General features: G+C 34.4%; 1 protein-coding gene across 8 annotated transcripts in view; it reads right to left on the reverse strand.

The window, feature by feature from the left end:
- The window catches only part of LOC141449739 (discoidin domain-containing receptor 2-like), a 556,155-nt gene that overhangs the window by 477,835 nt on the left and 52,032 nt on the right, over nucleotides 1-26,288 (reverse strand). For 2 of the 8 annotated variants that reach the window (XM_074119461.1, XM_074119457.1), the window contains exon 2: nucleotides 26,011-26,154. The exons of 5 other annotated variants lie outside the window; for them this stretch is intronic. The gene's annotated coding sequence lies outside the window, so the exon portion shown is untranslated. Of the gene's footprint in view, nucleotides 1-25,826; nucleotides 25,958-26,010; nucleotides 26,155-26,288 lie in introns of those variants that run through there. One more of the 8 variants, XM_074119459.1, reaches the window with a different exon arrangement.

Genomic DNA, 26,288 nt, shown 5'->3' on the forward strand with positions numbered 1-26,288 from the left:
TAACTCCATTAGAAGTACTTGGTTATTTAACTATCTAGCAAGCATTTAAAGCTAATATAATTACTTCACATTTACAATTACTTATTAATATTTACCAAAAGATATTATAGTTTTTGTTCATTTTTGGTTTGAATGGTTGATTTTTTAAATAATTTTGAGGAATATTATTTAACCTTTTAGAGAAAAATCTTTCAGCCATTTAAAATTTCGCTACTTTCTATTTGGATGCAAGTCCCTTTAAGAAGAACTGAAGTATATTCGAGCTCACTAACAGGGGACATCAAAGTATTCAACACAATATTTTGCTTATCAGAGGCGCATCGATAATTTTATTATTTGGTGAATTTTTAAAAAGAGAATTAAATCGATTATTTTCTTTTTAAAACTCTTCTTTCACCCAGGATTCTACACAGTCAATTTCATAATTCAGTCGTATTGAATCTGTTTACTAAATAATTTAAGCAGCTTGAACTCTTTAAGCTATGAAATATACACAATTGATGGAAAAAGCCATTAATAATTGATTAATTATATTAAACTTATGACGCTGTGAGTATCTTGGACGACTCCACGACTGATGGACGGGGTCCGAGGAATTACTATCTTGCTAAGCCAGGGAAAACTGGAGCCAAATCTTTCTGAAAGAGTTACGAGTTTGTAGTTTTTCAATATAATGATTAATTGAATAATTTTTGCAATGAGGATTCCTCATAAAATAAATATGTTCATAGCGGACATCTTTGTGACTTAACTCGGTTCCTTTGAGTGGGAGCTTATAAGAGAGGGTTAATTCATACTAGGGTCGCCACAGACATCATATTGGCTTCATTGGCAAGTCCTACTAAGAAGTTAACCTAAGACACGAAAAGACTATTTGGACAAGATAAGACATTCTGATCATAATATAGTCTGGGATGCCTGGTCATTTAGCACAATTGAGACAACCGTCTGCCTTGCTCAGGAACCCTCCTCCTCAGTGCCCACAAAGGAACTTAGCCATTTACGGCGAAAGAAAATGCCACAGTATTGAAGCCAAGAAAGCGTTGGAATTACAGAAATAGTTGCAGCAACCTTGAGGGTGAAAACCTTAGGTCGGAGAAAGGCTAGTTCATTATTAGCCACTCAGTAGGGCAACAGTATTATTGCCACATTGCTGGAAGGCAATTCGGATGATTGTAGGCTTCTTGATGAGCCACAGCAGAATAAACCAGATGAATCGCAAAGGTCTGTCTACGAATACCCCTTTTATGTTTGATAGAAAGAGTTGCTGTATTAGATTAAATAGCACAGCGGTTCTAACTGCGTTTTTCTATTATGTTTAGATTGCCGACAATTCATGTTTGATGAGAACAACCTTGGGATAAAAGTGTCATAATTCATCGCCAGACATTATCACACAACACAGACTATCACTGGGCCTTTTGCGCGTGATGTTAACTCCGATCTCCGATCATGAAGGGAGTTCCAATAGACCTTTTGCGGCTGGACTTCGCCTTACTGCCTCTCTCTATAATAGCTGCAGAATTCGTCGCATTACATTAATAAATTTACCTTACATTTAAAAGAAAACTTTAAAAGAGTAGATGACTTTCTCATTAACTAAGTTCTAATTTTTCTCAACACATTGACTCCATAGTGACCTGCTCATCTGCACAGAGGTAACCTGCAACTTTGTTAGAGACATCCTTCTAATCCAAGGCCTTTGGCCAAATAGTTACATTATCTTAGTTACCTGCACCATTCTCACCCGCAATCTGACCTTAATGTACCTATGACTCTGAACTAATCTGCGAACAGAATTCTGTCTATCATTCTTTCTATCTCAACCAATCAGTATCCACAACCCACCAATTCTTCATCCGCATCGTAAGTATCGTCCTTACACCCTCCCTCATCGCCTCTCAACCTAGAGAGGCTCTAAAAACTGACTCGTTTCCCTCATCATGTTCACCTAGCTGTGCTACTGAGCGAGCAGAGATTTAACGGTAGTAGAGTACATTTTGTAAATACATTTTTACTGAGCATGCAATGTGTAATAAGGAGATATAAAATGTGATTAGGCCCACAGTGCTAAACAAAAATATAACATCAGCAAATAATGAGTTCATTTTATTAAATTTTATCGTTAGAAATTTTAAAGTTAGTTCAGGGTATATTAGGATATTAATTTAAACATTTGCCTGTTACAATATGCCAGACTGATAAGTAGTTCCGATTTGAACAAAGTTAGAAGTTCATAACTCAATTCGTTGGTCCACAAGCGATTGCATAACAGATGTACCTAATCGGCTCGGGTCACACCTCCTTCATCAATCATCACTAAACACAAAGACACACACAAACATGCATTAAACATGACCATCATGCGTTAGAACAAGCGATGCTAACATACACGGTCACAAATATATACCTCTAACACAACAAAGTTACCATAACATACACAGAGAACGTGTTTATGGACGATGAATCAGGATTATTCCCCTCCTCATTCTCTTACACAGAGAGACAGAGAGACACCCTCACTAGCTGACCAGGTCGACATATATCCCGATTTAATATATGTGTGCACCGCGCCGCACTGTGGGTCTCATTTCGACCATTCCACTACGGCACAGGAGAATAACTCTACGCAAACTTTACTAATATAACCAGTTTAATCAAAATTTCGACGGTAAAATTGACCAAAATAGGCGGACAAAAGTTTGTGGACACTTTATTAGGCTATGAATTATGTTTTTTTTTGTTTTTTGATTTTTTGTTATTAAAAGTTATTTCTATTAATAGTTGTAACTAGAGGTGAACCTTCTCCAGTGAGAATCAGTTTTGTAAAATTTGAAATGACAATTTTAGTTAAACTTCGTGTCAAAGTACAGCTGTCTCACTCTGGGGGAGCTACACGACTCCGTAGGGGCTTAGGATTCAGAGCAGCTAGCTCATCCTCAAACGAATGAATAACCATAACAATAAGGGCCTACTTGTAAGCTCTCACTTGCAAGTCGAAGTCGTCCTCTTCTATGAACATATGCTAATCCCTATCTTGAGTAGTCTGCAACCTTGAGAACAGTTCTATAGACCCATCAGAGGACTTACAGTGCTCCGGGCGCCAATCTGGCTTTAACCGCCCGCCCAAAAATTTTTTGAAGTTCAAAAAGCTAAAAAATTAACCTCGGTCAAATCGCGCTGCCAAAACAGAATATGAAGCACCAATTCTATCAAAATGGAATACTAAATCTGAGTTATCTACCACATATTCTGTTAACAAAGACGAAAACACAGATAGGCCGTCTACTGAACTTTTTGTCGCAGTGATCAGGGAACCTTATGATATAAATTTCAAGTTTTGATCGCATTTACTTTCATTATCAGCAGAAACATTGGCGTCTCTAGTAATTTCAGTCGACCCCACTCTTCCTGCTTCAAGCTTTAATAGTATATTTTTTTTTTCCTCAACATTCTCACTACATTGCGTGCAATACTTACCGCGTCTTCTTCCTCCAATCATATAGCACTTCTTCGAGTCCACATGGTATTGCTCATTATGCTCAAAACATTATTAATCATATGGACTTTCAACGTGCTTTATTCATCAACTTTTGTTCTTGTGGTAGCATTTCTGGCTTCTGGTAAATGCTTACCACAAAAAAACCAACTCAGGAGCACTTAAAATGATCAATCTACATTCAATAGATTGATTTTATATGACGAGATGATGCAGTAAAACAGTTATGAAGACCCCTGTTTGAACGGTTTTCAGCCTCAATTTATCCATCTAAATGTTTATTAAGATCAAGTATTTTTGAAGGCTGTTACATAAGTCTTCGTTCACTTAATAACGAAACCAGAAGGTAGATAGGTTTTCATGTCCTTATCTGCGAACAGATACTAGTCAGATTTCTGTTGAAGCCAGCTGGAGAAAGGCAAATAAATGGGCAACAAGATCGAAGACCACAGCGCAGGACAAAACGCATACGAACTGCAAAAACGAAGTTATTTTAAATGCTAAAACCTTAATAGGCTGTCGTATAATGCAGTTGATCACAATTCTAAATAGCTGTAAATTAAAGTAAGTAAAGTAAAAGAAAGTAAGAAATTTTAGTTGAGAAAAACAAAAATTGAGCTGGCCACATTATGCAAAATAACTAACCATCGTTGCAATAATAATCAAGCTTATTATTGTGGTAGACAAGAGGATAGGGCTACAGTCTATTAAAAGTGCTAGTCTATAATTTGCTGAGACGCCTTGAACTAGGTATTATTAATGCATAAATTGAACCCTGGTTATAGCGACGATACATCAAAGATGATTCAGGAATAAAATAAAAAAAAAATCAAGATTAAAAACAAAAAGGTATATAATTCTAGCTCCTCACCTAATCAACATGATTGGGCGCCTCACATAAACCTTGGCTCATTATTGAAGGTTATTCTCTCCTTCTCTCAAATTTTCTCTCTCTTTCTTCCACATACAACACAAACACACTTACATACAAGGAAAAGAACTTAACAAGCCGACGGTGTTTTTTTTTTTAAATATTTTAGAAGGTGTAAAACACCAGATATCTTAACTAAGTACGCTCATTAAGTGCCATTAAGGACGACATAGTTGTTTGTGTAGATGGTGTTTTTTTGAAATATTATTTGTGGGTGGATTCGAATTCAGAGATATGAAATAAAAAAAAACCTTTGAAGTCGATTAATTATTTCTTCATTGTTATAATCATAGGAATGAATCAATTTTCTGTTTGTCATCATATGAAAAGGGACTTATTTGTGTTTTTGATTATTTTTTGAATACGTTAGATTTTTTAGACTTTGATTCGACGATAAACATATTATTATTTTAACTTTATTCAACTTTTGCATGTATTTACCTATGATACAGATCGGCATTAATTATTAAAAAATCATATCCGTTCATGTTATGTTCCAAAAATTCGGTTCTATTTCAAATTTTAATCGGCTGAACAAAGCTTTACTTTGACTTCCTCCGTTTGACGCAAAAATAGAATAAATTTAGTTTTTATATCTCAGTTTAGCCTTAAGACGGAGTGTTTTTGTTTTTTGTTCTGGACCGATTCCTCGCTCGTTGGATCCTTAATAAAAAAATTGCACAGTCACTAAAAGCTAATACAAATTCATAGCTGTAAAAAAAAAAGTAAGGTTTAATGTCCTAATTGGTTGTGGTATTTTTTTGTGCATTAAAATTTTAAAATCTTATTAAATTGCAAAAAAAAAAAAAAAAAATAGTTACTTAGTCCCCACCTCACCAATTTTTCAGTGAAAAGGTCAAGTAAGTATTTTTTGTAATCTGTTTGATTTCGGAGATATGGGGGGATTGGCCCCACAGTCCCCTAGTGCAATGAAGGGATTGTCTCCTTTAGGCCTTTACACTTGTCCTGAGCGCCTTCAGAGTTTTGTTTGGAGGTTAAACTCCTACTTCCTGAGACGGTCAGATGGCCTAGACCCAGGGGTCGGCAACCCGCGGCTCGCGAGCCGTATGCGGCTCTTTAAACCAAATTTTGTGGCTCTTCAGCCTGTCCAAAGTAAATTGTATATTTCAATTTTATTGAAACAAGTGAAAATTTCATTTATTAAAGTAAAGATATTTTTTCAAAAATAGTTTTAAATGTGATAGGTTTGAAATTGAATAGAATTATATTAAAATGCAGTACGTAATATAAAGGACTGCCGCCATTTTCATTCAAACACAGGTTTAGTTATTATTTAATTGTTTATTTACTTTGCAATATGTGAAAATAAGTATATAAAACGTTTAAATGTTATTGGATATCATAAAATAATAATTTGTGAATACCAATGATCTGCAGAGTTTGTGTACACTATCATCCTTTCGGCTCTTAGTAAGGTTTATTAAAATTATTTAAGGAGAAATGGCTCTCTACTTAAAATAGGTAGCCGACCCCTGGCCTAGACCCATTCAGGTTGGTGCTCTGTTGATCGTTTAGATTAGTTTACGCAGAGGGCACCACGAGCAGGCGATCAACTTCATACCTCGCAAAAAATAAATAACCTCTTTGCAATCATCTCATTTAGGGAGATATCAACTTTTTTTGTTTCAAATAATGGAAAATGGCGCGACATATTTGTAGAAGCCAAATATTTTTTTTTCATTTAGAACTAAGTAAAAGGCTTAGAGATGAAATAACTTTTAATTCATTGAGAAAATATTCTCCCTGAAAATTTATTTCAGAAAACAAAACCATAGAATATTCAGTGTCAGTAAGCAGGGGGTTGTTTGTTTTTTAAAGTTTTTTTCTTAATTCGCCGCTGTTGCGACCTTTCAACGTTTCTAAAAATGAGCATCTGGTCCACTGGCTTAAAAGCAACTTTCACAGTTCTGGTCTAGAGTAATTCTCTTTTACGCGACTAGGATTTTTTTATTTATTTTATTTTAAAACAGCGATTTTTAGAACTTTTGTTTTATTGTTGGCATCCTTTTAAATAATGTATAAACTTGGGGAGTTAAAGGTGATAGGTTTGTAGAATGTTAAGAATGTGTTGAAAGAAAGTTCTTCCTTTAAAAAAGAAGAAGAAGAAGAAGAAGGAGTAAAAGGAAAAACTAGGAGTGAAACTCGAAGCATGGAAGTTCTTAAAAATAAATTCACGTGGGCACCACCTCTTCGGGAGGGTTGGAGCCTGCCACAAAAACTTACTTCTTCGTCGGCTGACACTGGTGGGTACACTTCATGGAAAAGTCTGTGAAAGTTTTAAATGAAAAAGTAGAGAGTGACAAGTTCGAACCCAACACGAGAAAACCGTGATTAAAATTCATCACTGCCTTTGCTATCAGCCCTTTTGTTTAATACTCTTCTGAATATTACAAAAGGTTCTGGAAATTTATTCATACACGATTGGCTAGCTAACTATAAATTTATAATCTTATCTATAATATTGAATAATAAGTGAGAATATTCATTTACATGAATAGTAATAATTATGATGCACAAAGTATGATGAACTCGATAAAGAAAATACAAATAAATAAATAAAATTAGTTGCAAACTTTGTGCAACATCTCAATTTATTACCTCCCAGAAAGACATTCACTTTAAAGAGAATTCCAGCTAGTTCTTACAGGAAATACCCATTTTAACGAACCCTGAGTCTTCCTCACCTACACTGAACAATACGTCTATTAGCGTATGCGCAATTTTACCGAAATGATCTTTCAGTATTTTAAAATCTCATTGAAAACGACTTCTATGATTCTAGTAAAACTTCACATAATGATTGCAAAACATATAAATCTACTACTTATATGTATTTGAACGATTTTTACATTATAATTTGACGAAGGGTAGTTCAATAAGAGGGAGCGGATAGGTTCCATTAAAAAGGCCATTTTTCGGGAAGGTACGGTAAGGATCAATCAATTGTGAACTGTTAAGAGGGGTGAAATGTATCCTTAAATATGGGTTTAGTTTGAAGAAAATTCTTTAAAGTACCTCTATTTTAAATGGATAGTTTACTTTCTGAAAATGCAAAGCAAGTGTGGCATATCCGTCAGTCCATGTTTTGTTCTTCCTCAAAAAATGTTTCTACTAAAAGAGCGCTGTTCTCTTAGGTGCAGCAGTTCTTTGATAGAAGTGTGAGATAATAAACAAAATTAAATATGATATTTATATTAATTTGATAAGCAATGTTACAAATAGTATTTGTTTGGAGACAGAAAAATCGTTACTCTTAACACTTCTTCAGGGTATTTGGCGTCCCTGCGGGTGACTAGTTTCACGACATTAACAAAGCTATAACCCTAAACCTATACCCTAAACATTCACAATATTTTTTTAGAAATCCTGCAGAGATATTTTAATGGGAGCAACAATTTAGGTAAAGCAAAATTATGTAGCGGAAAAAAATGTAGTTGAGTGATACTTCAATTATAGTTTTACGAAGAACCTTAGTTTTAACCTTATCTAATTAGTATATCTTATCTTCTAAAAAATCTACAAACCTTCCTATAGCTCATAAATCTCCCTTGCAACCACAACATTTATCTCAACTACATAAACACGATTTTGCTCAAGGAAATCAACAGAGTATGATAGAGCTTGATAGCCTGAAATCAAGAGGATTTACCCAATACAGCTAAACAAGAATCAGTGACAATAGGCTCATTTTAAGGGGTTTGGCCTTCTGTTCGGCCCCACTTATGGGGAATCCGAGCGATCTACAGGTGTTCTCCTCTTACAGATAGAAAAAATTGAATTTATAATCTTTTAAATTAGATCGGAAGTTACGGGACAATTGTTCACCTTCCAAGAAGCAATTAGAAGAATTTTTAGGAAATTACTGACTTCCGAAGATCAAAGAAACTGATCAAATTGAACTTTTGGAAAAGCGCGCTTACGCTACAAATTTTATGTGACATCAGAACGAGGCTGGCCTTAAGCGTTTTTGAATAATACTTAAATGAAGATTGCGTTTCTAATGAATTAATAAGACCAACATTGTTTGGAATTTAGCAGGGAATTCAATCCTGGAGAAAATCAGAGGCTTCCGCCTTCTAATAAATTACTTCTAACTCTTCTTTAATATTTATTTCTCTTCCATCATTCAACCGTCATATCTCAAATAATAATTATTTTTTAAAATGGGAAAATAAATTTTAAAAATAAAATCATTAAGAATAAAAATGTCAACCAAAAAAATAAATAAAATTGAAATGGGAAATACTTAGCTTTGATCGTACCGAACTGATGCACTTTCAAGACAAACTTAGATGATTACATTGTGACTAAACAGAATATATACAGTTTAGACATGAGTCTAGGGCGGTTCTGGTTTGTATATGGAGAGTACAGTGTGTATATGGTGTAAACTGAGTGGCTAAGAATGTCCGACAAACTGCTGGGACTTCAACTGCAATTTGTAAACATCTCCTATACTCTTCAGTTTATATTCCACTAAGCCCTATATGCCTTAGGGTTCTATTTTACGTATTTATTTATTATTGTCAAATAATGCTTTTAATTTAATCTCTTTTTTTAGAAAAAAAAAAAAAACTTTGTGGTTAAAATAGAATGTTTCAGCAATGGATTGTTTAAGCTCAAAACTCAATTCTCTGGTGTACAGGTCCTGTCGCAGACGACAGTACAATAAGAACATCCGAAAAGTGTTGTCTCAGTTAGTACGTACATTCTAAATTTCCCTTTACTTCTTAATTAGACTTCTCAATACTTCATAATTAGACTGGTGCTGGATGTCACATACTTAAATGAATGCTTGCTAGAAGAATTATGTTTAAGAGAATTCGCATATTATTACTTTAGACTGATGAGCATTGCCCATAAAACCATAATAGAACCCGGATGAAGCGAATTTACAACACTATCGATCTCTATCAAAGGGTTTCTACAGATGTAAGTACTTTGCACATTATTTAACGCAAGCAAATGTGATGCGAGTGATATTTGAATAAGACTTCATAGCGTTGGAAGATGATTTCGAGACCAGTGGCGCTTCAATCGTTTAACGGGAGTATTAGTTACTCTTGAAAAGTGATGTGATAAGAAGAGGAGTGTTATGATAAGAAGTGGAATCTTTGATAGCGGAGTTTTATCAGATCGGATACTTGCAATCAAAAAAGTAAAGTAATCGCCTATTTTTTCAGGCGGGGCTTAACGTCCAACTACCATTTACTAGGTGTCGTGGACGGAGGCGACTAGCAAACTTACTTTACTATTTCTCATTTAACCATTAAATAAAATCCAAGGCCAAGACCGGGAATCGAACCCAGTACCACAATGCATATTAGCTTTGCAGGTCTCGCCTCTTAACCAGCTCGGCTACCGTGGCGCCTTACTTGCAATCATTATGTAGGGTTTTATTAGAGACATAATTAGCATTAGTATTTTTTTGGGCGTTGGTACTTTTGGATTTTGGATTGTAAGGATTGGATTCGGTAAAGATTGGAAGTATTAGCGCGTAACAGTCCGTAAATATACATACGTCGCATCAGAGTTTTGTATAACGTAACCTTACATCTTTTTGTTCTGATCAAGGTTCCCACCGGACACTTTAAAGAAGTTTCATAAACTGAGATCTGAAATCCAATTCGCACAACTTAAAATGAGCTTTTACGAGGGTCGTTTGAAAAGTCCGTGCAAAGTCAGAGAGATAGCACCACTGGCGCGTATCGAGGTTAGGTTTAGTTAGTAGCATCTCTTGGAAGAACTCACACCAAGTTTCAGCCAGATCGGTCTATTTCTTTGTGTTTGGCATTCGTTTGAATCGAGGAAGTCGAGTGATTTTCAAAAAAATGGACGAAAAAGAATTTCGTGTGTTGATTAAACACTACTTTATGAAAGGCAAAACGCCTGAGGAGACTAAAGAGAAGCTTGATAAACATTATGGTGACTCTGCACCTTCGATTAGAACAGTTTATAAGTGGTTTCAAAATTTTCGGAGAGGCCATAAGGGCACAAGTGACGCTGAACGTTCTGGACGCCCTGATGAGGTTACTACTCCAGAAATCATTGATAAAATCCATGATATGGTGATGGATGACAGAAGAGTGAAGGTGCGTGAGATTGCTAGTGCTGTGGGCATCTCGAATGAACGGGTACATAATATTTTGCATCAACATTTGGACATGACAAAGCTATCCGCAAGATGGGTGCCGCGATTGCTCACGCTTGACCAAAAACGAAATTGTGTGAAGTGTTGCAAGGACGGTTTGCAGCTGTTCCAGAAGAATCCGCAGGACTTTAAGCGTCGTTTCGTCACTGTGGATGAAACATGGATACATCACTACACTCCTGAGACTAAAGAACTATCTAAACAATGTGTTACCAAGGGGGAATCTGCGCCAAAAAAGGCGAAGACCGTTCCTTCGGCCGGAAAAATTATGGCGACTGTCTTTTGGGATTCGCAAGGAATAATCCTCATCGACTATCTGGAAAAGGGTAAAACTATTACAGGTGCATATTATTCATCGTTATTGGACCGTTTGAAAACCGAGCTGCTAGAAAAACGCCCACGATTGGCCCACAAAAAAGTCCTTTTCCATCACGACAACGCACCAGCTCACACCTCAGCAGTTGTGGTCGCAAAATTAATGGAAATAGGGTTCCAACTCGTTTCACATCCCCTCTATTCTCGAGACTTGGCTCCCTCGGACTACTATTTGTTCTCCAATATGAAGAAATGGCTGGCGGGAAAAAGATTTTATTCAAACGAGGAGGTGATTGCAGAAACGAATGGCTATTTTTCAGACTTGGACAAATCCTATTATTCGGAAGGGATCAACAAACTAGAGCAGCGTTGGACGAAGTGTATAAGCCTAAAAGGAGACTATGTTGAAAAATAAAAAAGGTTTACCCCAAAAAATTAAGTAGTTTTTATTTTTGCACGGACTTTTCAAACGACCCTCGTATAGCACTGCAATTTTTCAAGTGAACTTTTAATAGAAGAAAAATATCCATGCAGACTGTCGTTTAAACAAAAGATCCGTAAAGGATAAGGCTTTGCATTACTTCTTACATACAACAATACCTTCGCGATAGTAGGTTGAAATTATTTATCGGTATTTATGAGGTACTAGAGACTAATTATTTTTCTGCGGTATAATTTAGTTAATATAATAAATTAATTGGACTGCTTACTGATTTTATAATATCTACGGTAAATAAGGTAAAGATGGTTAAGTACCTACATAAATCTGGAATCTTTATTGGAGCAATATTGGTGCTAGATAATTCAGTATGAAGGTGAGCATAATTTGGTGCTAATCATACGCTTCAGAAAATATGGCCCAAGGGACCATACCAGCTGGCTAGCAGACCCATAGCTTATAAATAATTACATTTAAACTACGGTGCCTTGTAAACATCTATACACACACCACCCGTGCTTATAAATTGAAAGTAAGCAGCGAATAGCTTCCGTTGTAAATCCAATTTCTACTGAGAAGTGGATTTTTATTTTTTTTCTTTTCGTCAATTTTATTTTGCAATTGCATACAATAGGACAATAAGAAACAAAAATGGTGAAAAATTAGAATATATATGACGAGTTTAATAAATAATAAATATTCAATAATTTCGTGGCTTCTTGACTTCTGAAGTACACTTTACCATTTTTACGTTAGACTCCTTAGAGAATTACTTTACTGGGCCCAAATTAAAGAGAACTCGTTATCAATAGCAAATACCCATCTTTATGATAAGAGAGATAGAGATTAAAAAAAAAAAAATCCGTCGTACCCTAGCAATTGGCGTAGGTTCTTGGTCCGGTATAAAGGGCCTATTAGCATACCGAAATTACGACAAGAGGGGAGATGGTCTCTCCTATACAGCTAATGATCACTTGAAAAGTTTAAAGACTGTCCCTCCATCATGTGACCACTACTTGCTGTAATGATCTTTGGGGGGTTATCATCCCCCAACCGCCAGCCGTGTTCTGTATCCAATGTTAGCCTTCATCGTTGAATTGGGTTATTGAATATAAGTGTGGAAATAAGAAGATTCTATTCTGAAGAAATGCTCCACAAATTGAGTTGGATGTAAAACGATTAAAGAAAAAATCAAGCTAGTACATGGTATGTTCTCCATATTTCTTCGTAAAAATTAATATTAATGTTAAAAGCTTTATTTACACCCCCTTTATAGAGCAAAAACCTCTCTTTTTGCAGGTTTACCAATTAGAATTGTATATTCTAAATTACTTTATTAACAAATATACAAGGTGACCAGAGTTATATGCTCCACCCACTTTTTTTTTAACGGCGGGAAATTTCGAAAAAATAAAAAACACGTATTTAATCATTTTTAGTCTAGTTTATTTTCAGTGATTGGCCCATTTTTTTAAACCCCTGTATCTCGAGATACAGCATCCACAACATTGTTTTTTCAAATGGAACGTTATATATTTTTTTTTTTGCATGTTTTTATATTATTTGAGCTCCTAAAAAAACTAAAAATATTTTTTTGAAATCGGTTAGGTTTTAATCGGTTTGAAGAGATTCTTTAAAAAAAAAAAATAACGTAATTTTGACAGTAAACTGAAATTTGTTTTTCATATTTTAAATTATCATAACTTTTGAAAAACCTAACCGATTTCAAAAAAATTTTGTTTGTTTTTTTTATGAGCTCAAATACTACAAAAATATGCAACAAAAAATATAACGTTCTATTTGAAAAAACAAAGTTTGATGCTGTATCTCGAGATACAAGGGTTTAAAAAAATGGGTCAGTCACTGAAAATAAACTAGACTAAAAATGATTAAATACGTGTTTTTTATTTTTTCGAAATTTCCCGCCGTTAAATAAAAAAGTGGGTGGAGCATATAACTCTGGTCACCCTGTATATACGTACAAATTAAGAATAGAACCGATAACAATTAATATAAATTCACTAAACCAGAAGATTACCGTACGAGAACAAAAAATATAAAATAATTAAGCGAACTGTTAATTAAATAATATTAATTAACAGTTAAAATAAAATATACAAAGTGAACAAATATTTATCAAAATTATACAATTTTAATTTATTTTGTTAGTATGTGTAAAATAAACATAAACATTCAATATGAATTGGCGTCCATTCACTGACGCCAAGAGTGGCGCCATTCACTGACGCCTAAAGTGGCGCCATTCACTGACTCCAAGAGCCTCCGGACAGAGCTCTCTTGACAAAACACTCCATTATCAAAATCGTAAGACGTGAGTGTCTTCTAAGAAGAGCATTTCTTTTATGGAAATTACTACAATTCTAATAAACAAATCTTCTCCTAACGTAGATTTAATAAAAATATTTTTTTAAAAAAAATTTTCTGACTTTCAAGACTTTTTTTTATAAGCTATCTTAATAATATTGCTTTCACGTATGTAATTATTATAATAATTGTATGTAATTCACGTAACTATATTTACTTAGATATTTCCTAACGAATTTATGTTTTATTTATGAAAATTTTATCTTTTGTGAAAGCCATTTCTAATAATTATTGTATTTAAGTAGGTTTAGTAAATGTTAAAATAAATTATCAATTCTGAAAAAGCACATATAGATAATTAGATAAAGACAATAAAAGTTCGAAAGCTTCTTCTGTAGAAAGTTTAGAAATATTGAAAAATAAACATTAAAAATACACAAGACTAGAAGATAATTATTTTTAGTTAATTAAAGAAATAATACAAGACATTAAAAAAAATAATAATGGTGCTTGGAGCTTTAGTGAAGCAGTAAAATTTATTTAAGTAAATGACTTATTACTAGTGTATTTATTTACTTAATACCAGGGAAACACGTTTTGAAATTAAACAAGAAAATTTGTTAAGTATAAAAATAATTGCAGGAATATTGAGTACTGCTATTGTGAGGCTATAAAGATGGGGAGTGCTTCCTACGAGTATATTGCCATGGATTTAGGATGAGTAGATGAAAATAGTCGCAGAATAGAATTTAAAATGGGAATTGAGTCAAATGGTCCTCAGTCACAGCGAGTAAAGATCTATCTTAGTCGTATGTTAACGAGTGTTAGAGTTAGATTGGTGCTATTCAAATTAGTGATTGGACATAAATAAAATTAATATTGTCCATTGTTTTTGGTCGCTGATTCATTAATCTAGTAGAAAGAATAGAATAACGCCAATTTCAGCCATTATTTCTTCACTTTGCTGAGCTTTCGACCCAGGTACTGGGTCATCTTCAGAGCTGTGGAACAATTTAGAAGACGATTTTCAGTCTAAATTTCAAAACTGACAAGAACAATCTGAACAAAATATGGGACAAAATACAAAAAAAAAAAAATCATTTAATAGTTGGGAACACTGACTAAAATCTCATCCAAACACATAAAAACCTATTACAAAAGCGATTAGTGAGAAGGCATACCAACTTTATAATAATGTATTGTCAATAAGCCCTGAAGATGACCTAGTCCCTAGCTCTGCAAAATAAGACTGAAACTCGCATTATTCTTTTCTTTCTAAAATTAATTGGCCGGATATTGAAACCCGATGGAAGTAAAGAAAAAGAACGGTAGGAGAGAAGGTACTAGTACACTGAATTCCCAGATTTTGGGTTCGAGTATATCCGCTGCTCTTCTTTGGATTTTATACAATCACAATAAACGGTGATGGACAGTTTATATGGTACGGAGAACATTGTCTGGTGGCCGACAGTGCGCTGAGAAGGCTACGGGCAGGCGTCAATGTCATTAGAAGTTTATATGCCACAAAAAGATATATATTCATTTGAAACTCAAATCTTTTACAAACAGAAAGCTTAAAACAAAAGCGACTCTACCGCTATGTTCTTTCAAATAGTCAGAATGTATCAATTACAACTGATAATCATTTTAAGTAAAAGTTAGAAGAGAGTGTTTACACCTTTGTTAGTCCAAGTTCAGTCTATATTTAAAACACAATTTTTCTTTCTCACAACTTTATTCAAAAAGAAATACTGTAATTACCCCCCCAAAAAAAAGAATTGTCGCTTTAAAGTTTATTTACTCACATCGGCCCGGTGTTTGTTAGTTTGGGCCGTTCTATTTAGTAAAGCCAGAAGAGGAAACCAGTGCCAAGAATGGCCGACATAGTACGAACATTAAACACTGGGAGATATCGTGCCGACCAGCACTTCCGGCCAGACAAGGGACACTCTGGAATTAGTTTGATTTTTTATTTATTAATCGTTTTCTTTCTCTATTTTTAAATCATTGACTGGATGGATTTGAGTTAGGTTTATTTATAGAAATTAATGAAGCCTCACCAATATGACCAAATGTTTTACGTCGGGGAGGATGTGATTATATACGCGAGCTGAAAGGGACTCTGCACCAGTTTATAACCCTGTCCGAATATTAATAATTCTTAAAAAAAAGAAATCCTTAGATACCCTGGCAATGCGACAAGAAACATGACTTATTTTTTATGCTTCTTTTTTTAAATACTGCTTTGTAAGTGTTTATAAATCAAAGGAAATGAACAAATTTGAAAAAACTAAATTTCATTTCCTTATATCTAACAGAGAAGGGTTCAATGATTCACATCTTCAGAGATAAATAAAACTAGTACACATTCTTTCGAACTGTAGTCAATTTTAAATTTTGGAACATACAATCTTGTCCAATTTTTGTATGGACATTATTTGATTATCGAAACATGTAAACTTAATCTCAAAATCTATTAATGTTACCTATTTAAGTTTAAATAGGTAGCGCTTCAAAATCTAAGATTAATGACTTCCGGAGCCGCATACCTTTTCCTATTATTTATATTTGATTTCTAGGGGTGCAGTTCATGAGGTTCTCAGAGATTGGATCTGGAGAGAACATGAAAAGTACTGGGTGATGCTTCCTGGGGTCAAACACAGCAAGAGGGTTATGCCCTTGTTCGGCAAACAAAGAACCAAAGTGACTCTAAGTTTGGGCAGGAAGGTCTATTCATAGGGTCTTTTGGGTTTGGACAGGCCTATTCATAGGGCACGGAAGGTTCAGGAAACACCTGCACAAGGTAGGACTTATTAGTTCGGAACCGATGTGTAGATTGTGCCAGGAAGAGGAAGAAACGGCCTCTCACCTGTTATTCGATTGCTTTGCAATCGAGAGACTGCGCTACGAAATCTTTGGTACCTTGAGACCAGAGGAGATTGTAGCTCAGAAGGAACTGGTAGGGAAAGCCCTCAACCTTCATAGAAGGGGAGGTTTCATCTACTAGACTTTAGGGAAGGCACAATAAGCCTCTTGGTGGCTGCAGTGCCGTGGGGCATGGGTCCCGTCCCGCCATGCAAAATCTTAAATCTTAATCTTATATTTGATTCTATGCTGGTTAAACTTAAACGGAAAAAAATACCATATCTTTGATACAGAGCAATAAAGAGCTTTTAGTAATTTTTGGAAGTTTTGAAAAAGCTATGCTTGTGGTATTTCGTGTCCTTGAGTAGTTGGCCTGTTAATTTGATTCCTCAGGAGTGCAAGAGGAGACTTCAGCCCAGGCAGCGATAAAATAAATAAATTCAAGGATAGTCATCTTGAAATGAGATTAATTATAACTTGAGATGATTAATGGTATTAATGACGATGACTTTTACTTGGATGTAAAGTACATAATGTGATAAATAAATCATGGCTAACCTTAATTCAGAATTTTAATAAGTATTAAATCAGGCGCAGTTTAATGCAGTTTAAAATTTGAAGAAGTAGGGTAAAGTCGGGTGAGATGGCCAATCGGGAGAGATGGCCAACAGCCGAAATTTAACCGAAATGTCGTCCGACGGCGCTGAGTGACCTCTCCAGCGATTAACGTTCATATTTGACTACAGAGAGTATATTTTGGTCTGCGTCAAAGTGTTATTAATTAACTCAGAGAATAAAAACATTATCGTCTCAACAAAAAATTTTATTATAGTCCTACATAAAACATAAGAAGAAATAGAATTTAACATAATAAAGGTATGTAGTCTTAAATGCAGGGTGATATTAGTTCCTGAATCGTGAATCTTCAATCCATCATCCCAACCAAGCCTTTTATAAAGCTACTAATGCCACAAAACCCTAGGCCTCATCAAAGATTTTGGCCATACCCTATTGTGCTTCTCTCTCACAACAAAGTCGCCCTGCTTTTTTTTAAGAATTGATCGAACCATCACGTAGATTACCAACGCCAGGAGCTTCATTAGTCTCAGCGTTCTCTCATTTTCCTGCCTTTCCAGGCATTTATCTGAGAGGGCCTTTCCTGATCGATTATAAATCTGGAGATCTGGCTCTACAAATAATTCTTACTCGCTCTCCATTCACCTCTATTCTTTCCAAGAGCGCCAACTTTCTTGTAATTTTCCAGATTCTGGGTAATTTTTTAAGGAAGTGGACTAAATTTTGATATTATTGATTTGTTTAAGCTAGCATTGTACAGTAATGAATTAACTTTTACTGCCTTTTTCTGCTGTTATTCGCTCTCATAGATGAGTTGATACCATTAATCATCTCAAGGTATAATTAATCTCATTTCAAGATGACTATCCTTGAATTTATTTATTTTATCGCTGCCTGGGCTGAAGTCTCCTCTTGCACTCCTGAGGAATCAAATTAACAGGCCAACTACTCAAGGACACGAAATACCACAAGCATAGCTTTTTCAAAAGTTCAGAAAGGTGCAAGCAAAATTTAGCTTTCAAATGTTGTAAAGCCTTAAAACGACTAAACTAAATTCTATTTTTGACGTACTTCTAAACTGAATCTGATCTAAGCTACGTAAAAAAAAAAAAAAAAATCTCAATAGCCAATCATTGGCGATAATGGTTTAAGCAATCATTTAGCAATTATCCCTTGGGAAAAAAGATAAAATAAATTCTTTGCACTTATTGAACAAAGTCCGTTTAAATTAAACGATTGGCAACATTCTAGAGCTACAATACGATATTCTAAAATGGTAAATTTACCTTCTCCAAAAAAAAAATCAAAGCTATAATTAATAACTTTTGACGTCAATTAATTCAAATTGTGAGAAAATTTCGCACAATTCAAAATATTGTAAACAGAATAGATTGGGCTAATTTAAATAAAGTGAATGTTTTATATAAATGTTTTTCACATTAATTAACTATATAATCAGTGCTGAACTCAGACGGCTACATAAATTTAATAAGTACAACCAATTATTAGTGCATCAAACATTAACAACCACCAATAACAAGAACAAAAAAAAAGAAAAGAGAAAAGAGTATAACATAAATTTTGTTTTTCAAACATGTATTAAAGTGTTTGAACAGTTGAAGGTTAAACGGTGAAACCATACAATTACCTCTCGTTGGAGGTGATATTGTTTTTGTTTTATGGGCCATGTTATGTCTCGTTCAACTGCTTGCCGGCTTTAACTTCTTATGACTTGTATAAAACTACTATAATCTTCACGTAGCGATGAAGAGGGGGCCTGTATCTTGAAATGTTATTTGCGTATATTTCTTCTTTTTTTTTTTTTTTTTGCCCTTTAAAATGGAATTTAAGAATCATGATTTTTACCGCTCTTGCCTTCCTCCAAACTACATTTATGTACGACTATAACATATTTAATTATATTAATCTTGTACACATACTCGTATATACCAGTATGTATTTACGAACATAATCGGAATTTCATAAATTTGGAAATGTTAAAGAAGAATATGATTTAATTCATTTCAAATTAAATTCATAATTTAAACAAAAATATTTCTGAAGGCCGCCATTGCAGTGGGAAAACTCAGGGCACCAATCAGTTTAAATTTTAAAAAATTAATTAATGAAAGTTTAATTTCTTATAATTATAATTTTTTTTTTGCATTGTGACAAGATTGAAATTTTAAATAGTTGAACAAATAAATAAATGAACATACACTGGGCCAAAAAAGTCTGTGAACACTAACCTAAATTTTATTACTTTTATTATTATCTTAGTAGAAACTTCTTTTATTTCCAAATGAAATATACTATTCGGTAGAGGGGAACCAGAGTTTTCATTTTATATTCAATCTTTTATTTTTATTCAACAGGAATATCACAATTAGATGTTTAACAAAACAACACCTCACACGAATGCAAAAAAAGTCTGTGAACACTTTGCAGATAATAAATCATTCTTACACATTGTATGTGTATTATAAATTTTAAATACTTGTAGGACCTCCTTTGTTCCCTATCACTTCCAACAAGCGAGCTTTCATCGATCCAACTAATTTTGTGGTCGTCAACATTGGAATTTTATCCCATTCTTCTAAAATGGCGTTTTATAGTTGTTCACGGTTTCTTATTTCTCTTTTATTTATTTGGCGGCTGATTTCATCCCACAAATGTTCAATTGGGTTAAGGTCTGGCAATTGTGGAGGGGTGTTTAGGTGCCGGGGTGTATTATATAAAAGCCATTCCCGAGTTTTTAGTGCGGTATATTTCGGGTCATTGTCTTGTTGGAAGACAAACGTTCCCTCCAACCCTAATTTTTTTGAACTTTCTCTTAAATTGCGTCTTAATATATCCACATACACATATTGGTCCATCATACCATTAATTAGATCTAACTTGCCCACTCCTTTAGCACTCATGCACCCCACACCAGAATGTTGCCTCCCCCATGCTTAAAAGTAGGCTTCATATTTTTCATTTTCATAGCTTCATTTCTTTTTCGCCACACTTTTTGTCGTCAATCAGACCCACATACATTGAATTTCGACTGATCTGAAAAGATTACGGTTTCCCAGAAACTAGAAGGCTTAGAAACATATTCTTTCGCGAAATCCAATCGGCGCTTACGATTTATTTTATTGATAAAAGGTTTTTTCCTTGGGACTCGACCGCAATAATCGTATTCATGTAATTTATTTCTAATTGTCTGCGGTGTAACGCTTACACCGTAATCATTTGATAATTCTTGACTGATTTTTTGAGCGCTTGTCCTGGGTTATTCTCGTAATGAATCGTTTATGAAAGGAATTAAGTTTTGGTGGCCGTCCACTGCGTGGCCTACTAATCACATTTTCGTACTTTTCGTACTTTTTAATTATATTATGCACCGTTGAAGGGTTTTTTTTGAACTATCTTCCCTATTTCTCGAATACTTTTTCTTTCATTTCGCAACCTCACAATAAGTTCACGAATTGGTTTGGGAACCTCCATATTAGTGGTTAAATGTATACTAATTAGATTATTTATTCACAAAACTGACTGTTGTGGTTTCTACAATACAATAGAGAACTTTGAAACTTTATTCAATCGTTTTTCTGTTTGTTATTTTAATGTTTTTACACATTTATACAGCTGTTCACAGACTTTTTTTTGCATTCGTTTGGGGTGTTGTTTTGTTAAACATTTAATTGTGATATTCCTGTTGAACAAAAATAAAAGATAGAATATAAAATGAAAACTCTGGTTTCCCTCTATCGAATAGTATATTTCATTTGAAAATAAAAGAAGTTTCTACTCAGATAATAATAAAAGTAATAAAATTTAGGTTAGTGTTCACAGACTTTTTTTGCCCAGTGTAAGTTTAATAATCATCTAATAAATTACTCGGATTCCGATAAATTATCTTATTCACACCATATTTGCCAATTTGTTGATGATTCACTTAAGAATATCTCACAACCAAATCAATAATCTTGAGGAAAACAAAATGTAATTCACTGAGTGATTAATAATTTATACATATTTTTAAATTTGTCTATTTTTCCATTTTTAATTTTAGTTCTAATGATAAGCTTCAAATGAGTCAGGCAAAGCAAAGGTCAATGAATTACAACATATTGCTTCACTTGATTAGCGCAATTTTAACTATGCAATTTAGAATTTCTTTTGCTATTAGCAAGAGAATATACTGCAAATATTGCAGATTTTTTTACTATAAGTTTTAAAAATTGTGGTCTCTGAGTGGTTGAATTAACAAAAACGGCATACAGTTTTTTATTTTGAATTTTGGAACTTCGGTAAGAGATTGTAAATCACCCAATCTGATTTACATTCCTCGCTCCCTGTTTTAAACTTTAACTCATTTATTTACCTCTAAGCTCGAAATCAAGCAAAAGTTTATTCACTACTAACACGAAGAATAAGAAGAAAAATCTTTAAAATGGTATTTACCTAAACAGCCTAGGACAGGAAATAAATTTTAAAAAGCCTTACCTTGGGACTATTATCGCAATCAAGGGAGTAAAGATGTTATAGAAATCTCTGGAGACGTAATTTGACAGTTAAAAATACAAGTTTTGACTCTCAGTTCCCTTTATACGCGTCATAATTCAAATAAGGACTCGTTAGCAAAGCTGAAAATCTGGAGGGGTTATAATGTGGAACTTTACTCTGGAAGCGGGAGAGGTTAGTCGACCCATGAAATATAGACCTTCAGGGAGGCGGCCCTACTGTTTGGTAACAGGGTGCCTTTTCCTCACTGTACGCTTTTCTAAACTTTTCCTTACGGAAAAACCATAAGGGTTGTGTAATCATGGGAAATAGAGACAAACGAGCCGAGCACGGGTACTGTTTGCCAGAGAAAATGAAATTTTATGGTCCCCGAGCGGCTACAACCTTGCTTCTCCTCTTTCCAAGCCCCACCTAGCTTCCATCGCATAGTCTACCTTCTTCTTACCAACAGCATCCCCACCACAATCTTGCCTATATATATATCGAGGATCATATTATAAGTAAAAACACGTGAGAATGATGACTTTTTTCTTTGAAACAATTCAGCCGAAGCCCTCTCTTCTCTGTCTGTTCAGTTCTCTAACAGAAATATCTACTCATTCAATTAGGAGTGGAGTTCAGGAGCTGAGCCTAGCAGCCACCCTGAGGCAATGTTTACTCAGCGATTAGCCAATTAAGGGTAGAAGCAACCTTCGTTATCTTTCCATAGTACTTTCTATTTGTCCAACTCCAACTGCAGAATACGATCAATGTATGTTATTCTTTATACAAACACTTCATACGCCCTCTCTAAGAAAAATAACAATGACAAGTTTTGGCCACGTAGTTATTCAATTTAATCAAGATTATTATAATGAATCTTCTTAAGTTAGACTAACTTCATTTAAGTAGGCTACAGACTTAGCCACCCAGCCGTTAGTGGTTAGGACTAAATCCTACAACTTAGTGACCCTTCAGATGTGCGTTGCTTTGGCCGGAGAACAGTTTCCTCGCCTCAAAATGCCGACTCTTGCTAATATGTTCTAGTCTACTTTATTAACTATTAGGTTCCTCTAAAGGAACTTACGACAAATTTAAGGGTAAATCACAGATTTTTAAGTTATATTTTGCTATTTTTAGGGCATAAAGAAGATGCGAACCATCATTTTATTAAGAAACGTGGAGTAATCGCCTATTTTTTTTCAGGGCGGAGCTTAACGTCCAATTACCAATTAGGTGTCTTGGTCGGGGGCGGAAGGCACATACTTCATGATTAACAATTTTTTCTAACAAATACCGAGGATCTATAAGCGGGATTAGAACTGGGCATCCCTCACTTATAAAGCCAAGTTTTCGTAACCACTAGACCAACAACCACCCTTAAATATTTTTATTTTACTTAATGCACTCTGATTAGACCTAAAATTGTACCCTGCTTGCGTAAATTATTATTTAATATATAGTTAATAACTGTATAAGATTCACTTATGTGAGTATGACTCCAGGCTCCGCAGGTAAAACACTATCCTCTATCGTTCAATAATCCATTTCTACAACCCTCATCCTTAATAAGCACTTTTAGGTCATAAACTAGTCCTCGACACCATGAGCTAGAACAGGGATGGCGAACCTTTGTGGGTCAAATTTTGTTCATTTTTTTTTGTTTAGTACTAGCTCTTGGGTCACTAATGCCCATTTGCACAATAGTTAAGTTTAAAAATTTTAAACTGAATATTTTCAAAACTAAACATCTTTTAAATATAGATAGAATATAAATTATTAGAAAATCTAAATCAATCCGCGTAAACAAACAAATGGTTGCCAAGCTATTGTGGGTCAGTGAAAAAGCTTGCGCGGGTCAGTGTCTGACCCGCGGGTCACAGGTTCGCCATCAGTGATCTAGAACACCCTCGATGATGTAAAAATTTCTTCAGTAAACTTGTTTAAGTTCGAATCCTCTATTTTGGATATCATCCCTTCATCATTTTACAGCAAGAATTGTCTTCAGGGATAAACAATAAATTGTTTCGAGCTCTGAATCTCCAATAGAAACTTAATTTCGGAAACGCAGCAGCACAAACTGGTGTTTTTCCCTAAGAGCACTAGAAGAAAGAGCATACGATAGTAGATTAACCATCCAGACAAACTACAGAGATGGTTCTTTAAATTGCTTAACAATCCTTTCCCTAATAGACCAAGGGCTAATGCTCCATATTATTAAACTAAGTTTAAACGTTTATTAAAAGGTTTCTTGTTTTTCTAAGTACATTACTTCTGTATAGACAGTTAACAATCAGACAAAACATAGATAATTAATGTTGCCTGCCAGAGGACTGGGCGTGGTTACGAATAGAAAATTGATTCTAAACAGACAATGCTGTAGGGCAGTCACGCCCATCTGTTAGACAGATATTTCTAACAGAATGAATTGTAATTAAAATATAAAAAAGACTAAATAAATTTCAGCCTGCACTATACAGGTACAATCGTGTGTGTTCGGATGTAAAACATCATTCAGATTTTAAATCTATTTAATATAAAGCATTATTACTGTTTTTAAGTAAGCATTTGGCTTATTTATTGCGCAAAAAGTGGTTAAAGAGTAAATTATCACTTTAATCTGTAAGTAACAAGTGACAAATAGACTCAAAATGACCTGTTCCCTATTTTCACATTCTCGATCGTATTTTGTTTGTTTTGGGGTTTTGTAAGGTGCGCAACAACAAGGGTCCTTTGCACCTAAACTATACTGTAGAATAGTCACTTTACTACACAGCCTAACCTACACCTAGTCAATCTGATCGATACAAACCTAACGGTTGGCCTAACTCCTATTTTCTTCTAACCTGACTAACTAATGTTGGGGTGGAGTACTCGATATTCCTCGCACCCCATAGAGATCTAACCTAAATTTAAAAAAAAAACTATTTACACAAAATTTATATGTACACTCATATACTCATCTTATTAATTACATTCATCCTAATAAATACAATCATCCTAATAAATACAATCATCCTAATAAATACAATCATCCTAATAAATACATTCATTCTAATAAATACATTCATCCTAATAGTTATATTCCTATATATACATTGAGTGGAGTACTCTATATTCCTCTCACTCATTTACAATCCTAAATCTATTTACATTTACGCAGCCCATTCATACGCGTGCCAGGGTGCCAATCCCGACACAGACCCACCCGTCCTAGAAAGCAGTGGCTCCCGAGAAAGTGCAGGAAGACGTCCTGCGAGACAAGAAGACGATCGTATTTTAACGCTTATCCCACACAAACTATTAATTAAAGCAATAAATACATAACTAGCTAGCACATATAAAAGTGTATAAATGCTATAAAAACGAAGTTAATCATAGTTATAGCTAATTTAAGATAAGGTTAAACTACAGAGAATAGCATTTTAAGATTTGATAAATCTAAAAAAAAGAAGTATAACTATGATTTAATTATAGTTTGGCTATTATAAACCATTATAATGTGCTCTAAAACTTTATGAGAATGTTACTTTCCTCACAGAGATAATATTTAATCGAATATAATTCAGTTAATGTTTTTTTTGAAAGATTCATCTAATTAAATGGCGATTATTTTTTGAAATGGTGGCCGTAAAAGTAAAAATACTTCATAAATTTATAATGAATTTCAATACTTAATTGCATTAAACGTCCGTTCGTAGGATCATTCCAATTTGGAGCCGGATCGCTCAACTTCTGTTGATGAATCTGTATTCGTATTCAAACGTCCTTATCAAAGAAAGTAAAGATATTTCAAGAAGCGAGTCCCCATGGCTTGACCAGGGGATTTGTATCCCCCTCAAATTTTGGTTGATTTGATTGACTTCCAAAGAGTTACAAGATTGTGCTAATTATGTGGAACAAGGGATCAGATAGAAATACAGAAAAAAAAAAAAAAAAAAAACTGCAGATGTTGGTGACCTCATGTGTTGACGCGACTTTCATAAAAAAATTAAATACAAAAGAAATATTCAATAAAATAATAATAATAATAATGTGAAAAAAAAATGCTTTACAATCGTCGGGATTAACCCTAAGCTTAATGTCAAATATCTATAGAGACGCTGCCACAAGTATGCGCATTCTTAGACTTTTAGCAATGAGATTTCTGTTCGTTTTTCGTAATAATAATCAATAATAATAATAAATAGTAATAATAATAATAGCTGCTAACCCTTAGATTTTCCCTTCCTAGGAGCTTCTTACTGCTCACTGTCTGGTGATAGACAGTGTTGTCTGTAACGAGAGAACACTGTCCGGAGGCCGGCAGTGCACTGAAAAAAGCTCCGGGCGCCAATAACCTTAGATGTTGATGCGCCTTACATGATTAAAAAATAATAATAATAATAGCTGCTGACCCTTAGATTTTCCCTTCCTAGGAGCTTCTTACTGCTCACTGTCCGGTGATGGACAGGGTTGTCTGTAACGAGAGAACACTGTCCGGAGGCCGGCAGTGCACTGAAAAAAGCTCCGGGCGCCAATAACCTTAGATGTTGATGCGCCTAAAATTAAAACGAAAAATAATTATAAAGAGAAAAAATTTGTAAGTATATTTATTATACAATGTTTACCAAATCAGCCCAACCTATAAAATAATTACGATAGTCTGTTTAAAAGAAGAAGAAAAGTAGGATTT

The sequence above is a fragment of the Rhodnius prolixus genome, unplaced genomic scaffold, assembly GCF_049639745.1.
Source record: "Rhodnius prolixus isolate KJV_2025 unplaced genomic scaffold, Rpr scaffold_2, whole genome shotgun sequence".
In the NCBI taxonomy this organism is placed as follows: domain Eukaryota; kingdom Metazoa; phylum Arthropoda; class Insecta; order Hemiptera; family Reduviidae; genus Rhodnius; species Rhodnius prolixus.